The sequence below is a fragment of the Callithrix jacchus genome, chromosome 1, assembly GCF_049354715.1.
Source record: "Callithrix jacchus isolate 240 chromosome 1, calJac240_pri, whole genome shotgun sequence".
Lineage (NCBI taxonomy): Eukaryota > Metazoa > Chordata > Mammalia > Primates > Cebidae > Callithrix > Callithrix jacchus.
This window is the reverse complement of record NC_133502.1, coordinates 170146201-170160619: the sequence shown is the minus strand read 5'-3', so window position 1 is coordinate 170160619 and position 14419 is coordinate 170146201. Positions and strand designations below refer to the sequence as shown.

Sequence of the window (14419 nt, the reverse complement as noted above, 5' to 3'; positions counted from 1 at the left end):
AAAGGAAATAAAAAAGAAAAAGTGAATCAGAGAAGTCCAAAGATCAGAGACACACCTGTGGCTGAGGAAACAGCTCCCAAGAAGAAACTGAACTGGCTAGTGCTCCCCAAGGGAGGGGCCAGGTGAACTGAGCAGGAAGCCAAATAAACACCTTGCAGGCCGGGTGTGGGGGCTCATGCCTGTGATCCCAGCACTTTGGGAGGCAGAAGTGGGTGGATCACTTGAGGTCAGGAGTCCAAGACCAGCCTGGCCAATATGGCAAAACCTAGTCTGTACTAAAAAGACAAAAAATTAGCCAGGCATGGTGGTGCACACCTGTAATCCCAACTACACAGGAGGTTGAGGCAGAAAAATCGCTTGAACCCAGGAAGCAGAGGTTGCAGTGAAACAAGACGGCACCACTGCACTCCACCTGGGTGACAGAGGGAGACTCTGTCTCAAAAACAAGCAAAAAACACCATGCAATGAGTCATGGAATCTTCAGATCGTTAGAACTTTCCAGACAAAGAGCTGTCCAGCTTAGGCCTCTGTGTACATCTCTTTGAGAGAGAGGAGAGAGACAGAGAGAGAGAGAGAGAGAGAGAGAGAGAGAGAGAGAGAGAGAGAGAGAGAGAGTTGGGGCTGGGGGTGGGGGTTGCAGCTAGATAAAGAGTTTGCCAAAATAATGCACTGGTAAATTGGCAGCTCTCCTGGCTCTCGCTGTATGCTTTCTCCTTTTTTTTAAATTATACTTTAAGTTCTGGGATACACATGCAGAACCTGCAGCGTGTTACATGGGCATACATATGTCGTGGTGGTTTGCTGCACCCATCAATCCATCATCTAGGTTTTAAGCCTCGAATGTATTAGGTATTTGTCCTAATGCTATCCCTCCCTGAGCCCCCCACCCCATGACAGGCCCGGGTGTGTGATGTTCACCTCCGTGTCCACGTGTTCTCACTGTTCAACTCTCATTTATGAGTGAGAACAAGCCAGTGCACACTTCTCCTAGCTTAGCCTTTGGGCATCCCTCTCTGGGACAGGGAGAGGTGGTACTTGGAGGTTACTAAACCTTACCCACCTGTGCTAAGCAAAATAATGGCCCCCAAAGAACCATGCATCCGAATCCCTAGAACCTGTGATATGTCACCTTATATGGCAAATGGAACTTTGCAGGTATGATTAAATTAAGGGTCTTGAGATGGGGAGATTATCTTGGATTGCCTTAGTAGACCTAAAATAATCACAAGAGTCTTTACAAGAAGGAGATAGGAAGGTCACAGCAAGTGATGTGGCAATGGAAGCAGAGGTGGGAGTGACATGGGGTGATGAGACAAGGAACCACGCAACTTCCAGAAGCTGGCAAAGGCAAGGAAATGGATTCTTCCCCTGAGCCTCAGGAAGGAATGCAGCCCTGCTGACACCTTGACTTTAGCCCAGTGAAACTGATTGCAGACTTCTGTCCCCCAGAAGCATAAGATAATAACTTTCTGTTGTTTTAAGGCACAAGTTTGCAGTAATTTGTTACAGCAGCCACAGGCACAAACACATCCATGGTTCAAGGCTCAATATATTCTAGTTACATTAAAGAAAGAAGGAGAAAGGTTCAGATCATTGGCTGATTCAGGACTGTGGACTTTCAAGGGCTCCCGTCTCTCCTCTTTCAAATCTACAACTGCCTAAATGAAAGAGAAGAGCTTCCTTTTAGAAATATCACACTTATTCCCACATGTAAGGTAAGCTTTATTCTTTCTCCATAATGCACTTGTTATCAAAAGACATATAATAAAGCTTGAAAACCACAAAAATATGTGGTACCTTGGTTGCCTGTTTCATGATATAGCTTGGAGATGTTTTCACATCCGTACACACATTATCCTTTCATAGAGTCACTCCTCACTCTGTGTATTTTATCCTTAGTATAGACACTAATTACATCAGTAATAATTCTTGGGGTATATACATTCTAACTATAGCACTCCAAAGGGAACCATGATTATCAAAGCCTAAATATTCACATGTATTATTAAATCATCTTATTTTTCACTTCATTAACTGTAAACCATTTTCCCCCAAAATTTCCACCTTAGTAACGTTCTGCACTTTCGTTCTTTTCTTTCTTTATTTTTATTAGAGATGGGGTCTCACTATGTTGGCCAGGGTGGTCTCTGACTCCTGGCCTCAAGCAATCCTCCCACCAACCTCGGCCTCCCAAAGTCCTGGGATTACAACCATGCCCAACCCATGCTTATCTGAAACCTATGTTATTAAATTAGAATAACATGGCTACATGAAATAACAGGCTTATTTTTCCTAACCAATATAAACAAACATACCATGTTAAGTGTGTACATATTGATTTTTCCATGTAATTTTGAAACTCTCTTTGCCTTTCTGTATATGACAACTTGGAAGTCAAATTTTAACTTATCTCCAAAGTTCTAATTTAATGATTTGATACTAAAGCAAAACTGAATTTCAGTCCTTTGTGTAATTTCTAGCCTCCAGAAAAGTTAGATTCTGACTATATATCAGATCTTGTAAGGGACATGAGGTTATAATTTGGAAAAACTACAAAGCAGATCATTTTATGTTCTAGAATAGATCATCATTTTATGTTCTAACACAGATGATTTTATGTTCTACAAGAGCCCTAGGAAATTAGGGGGAAGGTGAACTGATGTAAACCTGAAGCTCATGCTGCCTGCTATGCATGAGTCCTTTGTCTCTGACCCAGGTGTCTCGTGTCTTCCGCCAGCACCTGTGAATCTACCTGTTTAACCTGTTAGCTGCAAGTAGAGTAAAATTTCAGCCACGTGAGTGATCAGCCAGGAGCACCAAAATATACTTAACAGATTTAACCCATAAGAGACTAATAACTCAGAAACGCTACTAAGAGACATTAAGGATCTAAATAAAGAGATATATCACATTCAAGGGTTGGAAGACTCAGTATTGTCTAGTTGGCATTTCTCCCCAAACTGATCCATAGTGTCAACATAATCCCAATCAAAATCCAAAATCAAAATCTTGAGGGCATTGACAAGATGAATTTTAAATTTAGATGGCAAAGCAAAGGACCTAGACAGACAAACAAACTTGAGAAAGGAGAAACAGGTTGGTGGAGTTATATTACCTGGTCTCAAGAAGTACCTCATAGTCTTGAAATACAGCTAATTTATGAAACAGTGTTGTATTAGCATAAGGATAGACATGCAGATCAATGGAACAGAATAGAGGCTAGAAATAGACCCACACATACATGGGCAATTTTCAGAAACAGTGCCGAGGTAAACTGATGCTGGAAAAGACATGTTTTTCAACAAATAGTTCTAAAACAACTAGAAGTCTCTACATAATAAAAATGGATCACCAGGAAATGTGAAGAAATAGATCTATGAGAGATAATGACTGTGCCATGTATTTGTATTTTTATCCTAAAATTGACTCCTGAATTAAGAAACATCACCTCCATCTTTAATTGGAGGAAACTGAGGTTCAAACCATGCCCATACAGCTAGTTAATGCTGAAAACTGGTTTCAAGCCAGATATCTCTGAATCTAAGGGTTGCCCCAATTTGGGGAAGGAATGGCACTGCAGAGATGAGTGAGAAGACAATCGCCCCAAGTCACTCAGAAAGCTGAGTTCACTCCCAGACCTTGGCCCCCTCTACATCCCCAAGGTCCATCTCAGTCCCAACTACCCAGCAGAAAGAGATGAGGGACGCTGATTTCACATTTTGTTTTCATGACGTTGGGCTTGGAGGCGGGACGGTGTCCCGAGGCCATGGAACTGTGATAGCCTGTTGTCTCCTGACAGGAACTGGGATCCCAGTTCTAATGGTCTCTAAGCTTAGGAGGTTGTTTAGAGTCAGAGGGGGCTGCCCATTGCTGCTGGGGGATAAAGTCTGGTGGGAGAGGGACATGGGGACAACTGTGAAGGGCTCAGTATCCAGGCCACTATCCCTGCCTGAAGGATCTTCAACATAGAGCACTCAGGAGCAGGGCACAGCTCCTCAGAGGGGATGCACTTGGCTTGGAGCTGGAGAGGTGGGGCAGAGTAGCTAATGAGATGCATCCTTCCCAGTTACATCCTAGGATGTTGGGTAGGGCCTTTCCCCAAGGACAGCACAAGTTTGCTTGCTCACTGGCCTCTGATTGGCCGCGTTAATAGTCTAGTAGAAATCCTACAAGGTTTTCAGCATCTGTCAACCTTGTCACAAGTTTTTCCTTTTACTTCTCTACTTGAGCCCCAGCTAACAATTGCTTTTGACAGTCCATCCTTCCTATTCCTCATCTCCAGACACACCTCACTGCCAAGGAATTCCCAGCCTTCCAAAAATCTCTGGATTTCCTGAACACTTCGAGGATGAATTCAACGGCCCAAAGTCTTCTGTCAACCCTGAGTTTCTTTCTCCTTCTTTACTTTCTGAGGATTTCTAGTAATTTGAGTCTGCAGTGTCTGCAGTTTTCTTCCCACGATTCTTTTCTCTGCAGCTGCAGGCCCCATCCCAGGGCTGGCAGAGAGCTGGCATTTATTCCGTGCTGCTGGAATTCAGGAAACGGAGATCTCAGGGTGTCCATATGTATTTGCTCCTCTCTGCCATGTGCAATTTTACCATATCCATTTTTAAACACACAATGCAATATGACACACTTGGAAGCATATGCATAGGCTTCAACATAAAAGCAGAAAGCATACGTAGGTAGGATACCCACCACCTTTAGGTGGCCGGAGAGAGAGTAGGTGGCTTTAGCTGTATCTCGGGCGTCAGCAAACCTGCCATGGAAGGCCAGATAGCAAATATTTCAGGCTTACAAGGCCACTTGGTCTCTGTCTCAGCTATTCAACTCTATCATTGTAGCGTGAAAGCAGCTATAGACAATACATAAATGAATGAACATGGCAGTGTTCCAATAAAACTTTATTTATGGGCACTGAAATTTGAATTTCATATAATTCCCTATGTTCTTCTTCTTCTGACTTTTTGTTCCAACCCTTTAAAAATGTACAAACCATTCTTGGCTCACAAGTCATACAGAAATAGATGAGAGGCTGGGTTTAGCCAGTAGACCACACTGTGCTGACTCCTTCTGGGCCTGAGTCATTTTTATTTCTAAGAAAGATAGAAAGAAAAGAGAAGAGAAGCAGGTATGGCAATGTGAAGGTTTGTTCGACCTGAGAGGTAGGTGTCTGCAATATTATTTTCCATGCTTTTCTGTACTACTTTCAAATATTTTAGAATTTTCAAAAACAAAGAAAAGAAGGGGAAGGGCTAGAAATAACCCCCCAGTGGCCCTAGAGCTTATTGGTGGATGCTAGATTAAAGGTGATTTTTATTTTCCTCTGTTCTGTAATAGATATTTACTGTTTTTTTGTAACCTTAGGAGTTGGGTTTTTGGTTGTTTGGTTTTTCTTCGAGACAGGGTCTCATTCTGTTGCCCAGGGTGGAGTGCAGTGGGGCAATCATAGCTCATCATAACTTGGAACTCCTGGGCCCAAGCAGTCCTCCAACCTCAGCCTTTTAAGTAGTTAAGACCACAAGCCCGTGCCACCACAACTAGCTAGTTTTAAAATTTTTCATAGAGATGGGGGTCTCACTATATTGTCCAGGCTGGTCTCAAACTTCTGACCTCAAGTGATCCTCCCACCTGGCCTCCCGAAGTCCTAGGATTATAGGCATAAACCATGGTGCTTGGCCATAAGCATTATTATTATTACTATTATTATTTAATGTAGATGGAGGGGTTTGGCCCAAACTGGTGGTCTGTCTCCTGGGGACGTTCCATAACTTAAGAGCCTCTTCCAGAATGTCCCCCTGAAAGGCTGTTCCATCCTCTCCAGCTAGAGCACTCCCTGTGCTAGTAAAACTGGTTCCTCCCTCTGTGGACAGCATGGCCAGAGTAGGGACAGGGACCACAGCCTGGGTTCCCTGAAGCTCAGGATCCCCAGAGAGTTCAGAGGCTGCTGCTGATGGGGAGAGACTCACTCCACCCTGCTGACTACTAAACCTACAACTGTGAACAGGTTTCTAGATACCAGGTGTATCAGTAGTTAACGGGAAATCCAAGCTTCTCTTGCACCCCTGATTTCCACCAAACTTCTCCAGTGCTGTCCTATTCTGCACCCCACACTTCCCCTCCCCCAAATAATCCACCCCTTGCAGCTTCCAGTACCTTTCTCACCTTCTCCTGAAGTTGCTCCCTAAACAGTCCCCTTGCCCACTCTGGTGCCCCAACCCCAGCAGCAGCAGCATCCAAGGCAGGCCTGTCAGCCATGTCCACAGCCTGCCAGGCTCCACCCACCCTAGCCCTCATTGACCCTCCTCCTCCCACTTCTTCACGCCTTTCCAAGGGCCTCATCCCACCACCAGCTCCCACTCCTCTTGCTGTAAGGATGACCCCTGGACTTCTCCTTCCAGGTAGCTGCTGATGGGGAGAGACTCACTCCATCCTGCCTGACACTCAGCTACCATCCTTTGGGAATTCCAGGCACTAGTTCAGTGTTTATAAACTATGAAGTACCATAACACAAGGGTAGGCCACATAGAATCACTGACTTATTTTCTTGCCAAATATTGATGTTTAAAAAAAGTGAACACCATTTAGTATGGTGTATACTAGACATTTACACACTGCATAAAAGGAAGGTTCTAAGCCCAATGAATCCAAAGACCATCATCTCAGGATAAAAGAGACTCACCAAAATGGGTTACTGAAGTGAAATGGATGTTATGGGAAACAGGAAACTCGCTGAAACAGCCTTAAAGTCCTCATTTCACCGTAGGCCAGGGAGAGATCGTGGCAGGAGTCCAGCACTGGCCCTTGGATGGGCACAGCAGCCTCTCTCCTGTGTCAGCCCTTCCCAACTTCCCAGCTCCTCTCCACCTGCCTTCTGCCTTCCCCACCCTGCACCTGCCATCCTCCTTCAAGATTCCCCAAGAAGCACACTGGCCTCCCTGCTCCCTCTTCCCACTTTCTTCTCCCTGCACCCCACCAGTCTAGCTTGCAGGTTGCTAGATTTTCCTAAATCACAGCTCTGGTAAGCATAGTGAGGATTAAACATCCTGGACTCTGCCACTCAGCAGCTGGGTGATGCTGAACAGTCACCCATCCAGTCTGAGTCTCAGTTTTCTCATCTATAAAATGGAGCTGATAACACTATCTGGGAGAATGATGACATAAGGCAGGATGCATAGAGAGGACTTAGAAGAGCCCCTGGCGCTGTGTAAGTGCTCAAGACATGGAGGTCACTGTCATCATTCCTATTATTTTAAAAATCCTTCCTCTGATTCCCAGTGACCTCCAAAGGACTGTCCTCCCCTCTTTGCTCACCACAAGGCCCTGCCTACCTTTCCAGTCATACCATCTGCTAACCTGATGCCAAGAATACCTTCCCCTTGGCTTCTGAGCTACCGAGGGCAGGGGCTGGCTATATTTGCTGTGGCAGCCCCTGGCACAGAGCTCGTACACACTAGGCAACTCACTAAAGCTCTGCTGCTCTGAAAAAGTGCCAGTGAAACCTGTGGCAGCCTCTCGGGGAGGGATGCTGAAAAGCCACCTGGGTGGGTCCAATCCCCATTGGCTTCACTATTTCTTTCTAGATCAGCCCTAACTGATTTGCAAGCAACCCCTCAGGCTTTGGGTGAACAGCTAATAATGACAAGTCTCCCAGCCTATAATGACACTGTGTCCTGTCTATCTGTTACCTGTGCTTCTGAGCCCAGCGATGTTCAGTGACTTGCCTGCAGTCACACAAGATTTATGACCTAGTCAGGACTACTCCTAGATCAAACTCTGTGTCCCCAGAATCAAGGTATAAATGGATAGAAAACCAAGAGTATTCCAGATTACCAATTTATTGATTTCCAGTCTCCAAACCCAAAGTCCACAAATCCCTATGCCAAGCAGGACAGCAAGAAGGAGTCATTTCTAATGGCTCAGCACCCTCGGGCCCCACCCTCTCCTCTTCTCCCCTCTCTCCCTCTTCAGCCAGGGTCTTGGGGGAGGGAGGCAGAGCCTCAAGGCCTCCACATCTCCCTCCTTGTGCTCTGTCTTTTTCATTTCACAGCTGTGTCGGCACATTACCTCCACAGGCCAAGGAAAAAGAAATAACACAGCCCAGATGCCGACAGTACTCTCCTGCCTGTCAGGGAGAAGAGAAGGGGGAAATCAAAGCTAACAAGACTTCCAAAAGCAAAATCCCCAAACCACCTCTTGGGTACCCAGCAGCTGTCAAAGTCAACACAGGAACCTGGCAAAGGGAGGAAAACCCATCCCAAATAAAACTCAGGCAGCTGTGGATCTGAGATTCAGAGGCTGAGCACTGCTGCATTTCCAAAGGCGTGATGAGCGCCCTCGGTGACGCTTCTCTGCTAACGTACAGGTGGTCTGTCTAGACTGAGGAACCGAGCCTGTCTCTACTGAGTACCGAGACTACTCTTATTATTATTTGGAGGGCTATTGAGAGTCCCCTTGCTTCCTTATTTATGCAATCGGGAAATCACTGCACAGAGAGCTGCTTCCAAACTGAAGGCCACATGGGCCAATTTCAGATGGATAATTAAATATTGAACAAATGCTGAAATGCCTCTACTGAATCGGGATGGCTAAAAATAGCCACCCTGCCACTCCTAGAGCGGGCACACGATACATGGGCATCTCAGCTGCTCATTCTGAAACCCCTCCTCCCTGCAACTGTCAAGCAAAACCTCGGGAAACACAGAGGAGGTGGAGGGAAACAGACTCCCCAAATACCTACTTAATGGAAAACAAAACTTCAGCTCCCAGCAAGCTCTGAATGTTCCTGACCAGGAAATACTCTCCCTTTCCTGACATTTAACCAAGTGGCCCCGAGAGGGAGGTGCAGGGGAAATATCACAGCCATTGCTTTTCTCTTAAAAACAGTGAAAAGCCTTCATGTCATTTCCAAAGCAAAACACGTATGCAGCCTGGGATGTGTGAGCGTTTGTGTCAAGTTCAACAGTACATGGGAGTTGAATCCCCATTCTCTCCCCCAGGAAGACCCAAGCAGGAGCCCAGGCACCTCAGTTTCTCTATCTGGGCTCACCTTAGGGAAAGCAACAAACAACACCAACACCGAAGCAGGATACAAATGGATCTGAGTTCCAGACCTGGATTTCCCATTCACATCTTTAGGTACCCATGGGCAAGTTGCCTTAGCTCTGTGAGCCTCAGTTTCCCCAGTTGTCGAGGGGAATAGTTGACTCCTGGTACTGGAGCCACAAGTATCCATCTCTCCAACCTCACCATTCAGCAGCTGGGCAAATAGGCTCCAAGCCCCTCCCTGTACCCCCAGGTCTTCATAAGTACAGAATTAAATAGAAGGACGGAGATAGAAGAACCGAAACCTGATGGATGCAGCAAACCACCACAGCACGTGTGCACCTATGTAACAAACCTGCACATTTTGCACATGTACACCAGAACGTAAAGTACAATTAAAAAATAAATTAAAAAAAAAAAAAAGAAGAACTGAAACCTGAACCACTGAGAGGAGGAGCCCATCCTGGGTCCATTCCAGCGTTCTCTGAGTTCTAGTGACCAAGAAAGTTAGAGGCAGCACCTGAGCTTCTGAGCATAAGCTTTTGAGTCCAGTGGCCTGGGTTCAAACAGTTATCTCACCACCCTGCGAGGAAAATGCAGGGGAAATATCACACCCTGGGATCTGTTTCCTAACCTGGCAAAGGAAAGTAATGACAATGACCCCTACCTGCTAGGAGGACTGGAGAGCTGAGATGAGCCATGAGGTAATCAGGGGAAGCTCTTGGCATGGGGCTGGGCACACATTCAGCTTGGCGAAAGGGAGCTGTTCTCTTCCTGATTTTTTTTTTTTTTTTGAGATGGAATTTCACTCTTGTTGCCAAGGCTAGAGTGCAATGGCCTGATCTTGGATCACTGAAACCTCTGCCCCCCAGGTTCAAGCGATTCTCCTGCCTCAGCCTCCTGAGTAGTTGGGATTACAGGCATGCACCACCACGCCCAGCTAATTTTGTATTTTTAGTAGAGATGGGGTTTCTCCATATTGGTCAGGCTGGTCTTGAACTCCCAACCTCAGGTGATCTGCTCGCCTCAGCCTCCCAAAGTGCTGGAATTACAGGCATGAGCCACTGTACCCAGCCTTCTTTCTGATTACTAAAGGTGATGAAGGAAGGTCAGGAAGGACAAAGGCAAGAGGCTGAAATTCCAGCAGATTCACTGGGGCCTCTGGTTTTCTTCAAGGACCTAGAGAGCTGTGGGGATTAGGCCTCAGCTGTCTCCCAGGCTCCAGGGCCCTCACACCAGGGGACTCTGAACCCCCAGCACTAAGGGCTTTGGTGGAGAACCAGGGCTAAGGCCCTGAGACCTGTGACATGCCTTGGGAAAGGGCATGCTTGGCAGGACATGAATGACAGCAGGAGCCAGGAGCCAGGGGTGGGCCAGGGAGGTCTCAGCTGAGCTATCCCAGGGAGGTGGAGGAGGCAACCAGATGACAGCGGGGCCACTCCCCTGCCTTCCTCCCAAGCTTTGACCAAGATGGTGAGATGATTGCCATGAACACCCAATGGAGTCATTGGCTATGAAGGGAGGTGGCCGCATCAAAGCCAAGGCCTGACCTCAGAGAGGTCTGCCTGACCATGGATATAGCAAGGTGAACCTCAGGACCTGGAGGTAGGCAGAGCTGGGCTCCACCATTTCTGAGCTGTGTGACTTTGGGCAAGGCTTTCACTCTCTGGCCTACAGTTTCCTCACCTATGAAATGAGGATAGTCTCAGCATCCATCTCACAGGGTTCTGAACACTGCATGAGACAAGGCAAGTTCAGAGTTGAGGTCACATGGAGCAGGCATGCAGCACACAGAAGCCATAACAAAAAGGAGCCATTTTTACCCTCATTATAGGACCTGAGAGGGAGTGAGCTCCCCATTCCATGAAGTATGTAAGGGAGAGGAGGGACTGGAAAGGCTGGGGCCAAGTCCCAATGAGAGATTACGTCTCAGCAGAAACAGAAGAAACAAGGCAGAAAAGGGCATCGTGACGATTTCAGAGGTCTCATCCGAGGTGGAGGCAGAGAGCCAGGCCTAGGGCCTTTGTGGGGAATATTTGAGGACTGGGGAACCAAAACACACAACTAGCCCCTATCTCACAGCTGTTCTCAGGCTCGCCCAACTCATGGAGTCCAAGCTGTTGCCCCAGAGGTCTCTTGCAGACCTTATCAAAGCCAGGTTCCCCTGGTGGCTCTTAGGTCCTTACCTAACTGTTCTCTTGGTTAGGAACCAGTTGCGTAAAACCATCCTCCCCCACCATGTGGCCCTCTCCCCAGGAACAAGGTACAGAGGCATGCAAGAGGGGTGCGTACAGGTACGGAGGAGGACCTGACCATCTCAAGAGAAAAACATCTGCAAAACCCCCAGCACCCAGCCAGGGCCTGGCAGGTGGCCAGACCCCTAGAAAAACTCAGAGAAAAAACATGAATAAGATAAACAAAACCCTTCATGGCTATGGGTATAGGCATTCCAAGAGGCAGCAGAGCAGGATTAACCCCCCTCGACAGATGAGGAAACTAAGGCCCTATGATGTGCCCAGTCATACAACCAGTTCGTGGCTGAGCTGGAACTAGAACCCCTGCCCCCCACTAACCACTGCTCTGTCTTATAGAAAGAGCTGTGTTCCCTAGTGCACCCCAACAAGCTGGCCTCCCCAATCGACTGGGGGCTTGGTGAGGGCTGGAGCACATGTGATTCATTTCCATGTGCCCCTGCACCCAGGCTGAAGCCCACCATATAGTAGGTGCTTACGAGGAGCTGGCTGGCTGAATGAACAGGTCAGAACATTAACCAGGGCTAGAGGAAAATGTTTCTCCTAGCAGCTCTGGGGGAACAGAGGGGTCAGAGACAAAACTTTTCATCATCTTGGTGTGGAGGCACCTTGATGATGACACCTTTCTGGGGACAGGATCCCCCTAAATCCATGGGGCATGCCCAGCCTTCCAGTGGAGTCAGTGGCGCAGTGGGAAATAGCCAACGACCCTCACCCTCCAGCCACCCTCCAGCTTCGTGCTCTGCCTCCCACCATATCAGGTCTCACTCTGCCCATTCTTCAGATGGGGAAACTGAAGCCCAGAGAAGGGAAGAGTCTCGATTAGTGCCCCTTATCGGTCAAACTAGAGAGACTGCAGATGCTGTCCCTCACTCACAGCCCTACCAGGGAAAAAGCCCTGCTCCCTGGCCCCAACCTCACCAGCTGCAGAACCCAGCAGCAACCAACTCTTCATTGCACTGTTCTGTTTCTGAAGAGAAACACAGCCTGAGTTCTTGGTCATTTTCCTTCCATACTAGTGCCAGAGGCCAAAAAGGGTGTGGGGATAGGAGCCTGATCCAGGCTGAGGTGCTAGGCAGCACCCACTCCTCTGAGGTCTGATGCTACCACACCATGGGACCAAGCTCCCATGTGGATGGGGAGACTGAAGTTCAAGGTCAGAAGGGACTGGATCACAGGTTGGCCTCCTCAGCCTGAGTTTCTTCCTGGGTGGGGCCCTGCCCTCAGGAGGTGGTTGTGGCTCTGGGGCAGAGTCAGGTGTCTGAGGCTTTAGTGCAGGGAGGGCAATGGCTGCCCTAGCTGCCTCCCATCAAGAAAGACAGGGGGCCTCCAGCCTCCACCCCACACCTTGGCTGCAGCTGAACTCACTCCTCATTACCCAAGACCTTTAAAAATATATATATATGTATTTATATATATGTATATTTGTATATATATGTATATATATTTTCATATATGTATTTTTATACGTGTGTGTATATGTGTGTATATATATATATATATATATACATAGAGAGAGAGAGAGAGAGAGAGAGAGAGAGAGACAGGGTCTTGCTATGTGGCCCAGGCTAGTCTTGAACTCCTGGGCTCAGGAATTCCTCCTGCCTTGGCCTCCCAGAGTTCAAGGTCCTTTATCAGACCCAAACTACTGTTGCCTGCTCTTCCCCACCCATCCGTCCAGCCCCCTTCCCAGTCAACTCCCCTCCCCAACCCGGGAGGAACTCTATCCTCAACACCCAAGAGTTTTCCTTCTCCCTGACTGCACAGTCTGTTCCTTCTGTTCAGAGAGAGGACAGTAGCTCACCCTCAACTGCAGCCTTAGTCCCAGGCACTGGCTCCCGGCCCTCATACAACCCTGTCACTTCTAGCCCCATTGACCACACAAGGTCGCTGAGGCTTGGAGAGGTAATTGGCCGAAGCACAGTTTTGTGCACAGCTGAGACTTGAACCCAGATCTGACTCACTCCCTCTGCCAAGGGAAATCCTATCCATTTTGTGACAGCCCACCCAAATGTCACCTCCTCTGTGAAGCTCTCCCTGATCTCCCCAGATATAACTTCTGTTCAGAGACAGTCTCCTCCCCACTCCCTGCAGGCTGTGAGCTCCTTCAAGGTTGAGACACAAAGCAATGATCCTGTGCCTGGGGGGTCTGGGAGATGGGGCTCAGGTGACAGCCCCTGACACGTTGATTATCGCCTGCCCAGACAACTAAGCAGGTGTGGGATTCCCATTACAGTCAGGGATGGAACTGGGCTGAGATGAGAAGAGGGAAAGGTCATGCAGGGCATTTCTGAGGCAAGGGAGGGGCAGGTGGGTGAGGTGACGAGGTGGGTACTAGAGGAGAGGCCTCAGGGTGGCCTGAGCAGTACTGGGCATTTTCACAGCTCCCATTTCTCATTTTCCTCACTGAATCCTCCACATACGGCAGGTTCATTTTACAACCAGGAAAACTAAGCTCAGAAAGGGGAAATGACTTGCCCAACATCACAAAGCTTGAGCCCAGATTACTGGCCTCCCAGACCAAGTCCAAGTAGGGGGAGGGAGTAAACAGGACCACTTCAGGAAAGGCAGGAGTGGGAGGATCACAGGCTTTGAGAGACCCTTGCAGACTGAACTACCAGCACACACCTGTGCACACCCTTAGCCTCAGCTCGAACCCTTCTGTGCACGGGGAACTCACTACTTCCTAAGAAAGCCCTGCACTGCACACTGCTGCTCAGCCTTGACTGGGGGAAAAATCTTCCCCATTCTGGGAGAAGCAAATAAACACAGCCTGTCTGCTTCATTTACCCTCACAAGGACAAGAAAACTGAAGTTCAGAGGCAGCTCAGCCCAAGTCACACAAAGGCAGCCTGCGGGGTGGGGATGTGGCCCCTCTGGGCCTACCAGATTCCGCGCCTGGCATTTGCTGGCACAGGGCCTGGCTTCCCACTTTCAAGATAACCTGGTGGCGTCAGCTCGGGCCAGGTCCCTGCTAAGGCACCGTCTTTCTCCTCTATTCCACCCCACGGGCACCCCTGGTGGGCCTGAACCTCTGCCCAGGACCCCAGCCTCCCCAGAGCCCCTTTGAAGGCCCCCTTCTCCCAGAGGGCTTTCCTCCCCCCCCCCCCCCCCCGACTCAG

At 48.2% G+C, this 14419-nt stretch overlaps 1 protein-coding gene across 49 annotated transcripts in view; it reads right to left on the bottom strand.

The window, feature by feature from the left end:
- DAB2IP (DAB2 interacting protein) overlaps nucleotides 1–14419 on the bottom strand; it is a 211232-nt gene that overhangs the window by 115098 nt on the left and 81715 nt on the right. The gene's annotated exons all lie outside the window — the stretch shown is intronic.